Raw genomic sequence first — 1301 nt, 5'->3', positions numbered from 1 at the left:
CCATGCCTGGCAGGTCTATTAGACCAGATTGAGATGCATAGAGGACTGGTAAAGCACACTCTGGGTGTGTTTGTGACAGTTTCTCCAGAGATAATTGATGGATCAGAGAAGCGATTGGGAAAGACACTTCCTGAATCTGAGAAGCTCCATCTGATGGCTGTGAGCCTATACTGGAGAAAAAATCCAAAAGGAGTTTTTCATTCCAGTGGGCACAAGCTACTCCTATTGAGAGGTGATCAGGTTTTTTTGTGTGTGGGGGGGGGAATGTTACCAATACGTGCAGATATTAGACCTCCCTGGACTCTCTACTATTTGACTGTATCAATGATGTTCTAAGCTCCCAAACTGCCTGCCTTCATCTGGGACTGGGTTGTTGTTCTCTCCTGTTCTGAGGTTCCCATTTTCATGCACTTAGTAGTGTATTTCCTGATTCTGAAGCCTGCACAGCCAGATCCTGTGAGACTATGTGGCCTCTGATTGTGGACACCCGTCTAATAAATCACCTCCTATTAGTCTGTTCTGTTTGTTTCATTCCTCTGGAGAAGCCTGTCAGATACACTTTGGTGAGGAACAAAATCCTAGAGCAACAATAAGGTGGTGGTGGTGGTGGTGTGCCATGGAAAGGAAAGGACAGAGGCAAACTCAAGATTGGGTGTTGCCAAGCTGGCCAGAGCTTGAGGGTGCTGTCCAGTGCTCTGCCACACCTACTGGACACCCCTAATAGGCCAAATGGAGCCACTAGACTCCATTCCCTCCATTTTTCATCTACTGTCTTTAGCTGGCCTGTGTTTTCCCAAGGGGTGGAGGAACTATCTCCTAGTAAAGTCACTTTGTGATTCTTGTCATCAGACATCACAAACCATGGGACTCAGGAAAGGCTGAAGGACCAGCCTAGGTTCTTCAGTGTCATGAAGGACCTATTACAGAGGATAGTCTTCATTCTAAGGGAGGTTGTGACATCCTCGGTGTCAGACTCCCCAGTTTCATGGGCCAGGAAGTGGGGAACCAGGTGACTCCCCAGAGGTACACAGTCCAGAATCAGAAAACAGAATACAAACATACAAAACCACCAAGCTTGCCTCCAACTTGCTATGCACCTAAGGATGATCTTGAACTTCTCACCCTCCTGTACCTCCTGAGCACTAGGACTTGAGATATGCACTACCATGCCCAGTGTATGCTGGACTTGAGATCTGGCCCCACACGGGAGAGATGGCCTGGCAGGAGCCTTGTTGTCTGGTGTGGCCAGAGAGTTGGAGGCCAGCAGGAGTGTGGAATCATGATCCGCCCCCCCCCCCCCC

This window comes from Mastomys coucha, unplaced genomic scaffold (genome assembly GCF_008632895.1).
Source record: "Mastomys coucha isolate ucsf_1 unplaced genomic scaffold, UCSF_Mcou_1 pScaffold6, whole genome shotgun sequence".
Taxonomy (NCBI): domain Eukaryota; kingdom Metazoa; phylum Chordata; class Mammalia; order Rodentia; family Muridae; genus Mastomys; species Mastomys coucha.
This window is presented reverse-complemented; position numbering follows the sequence as displayed.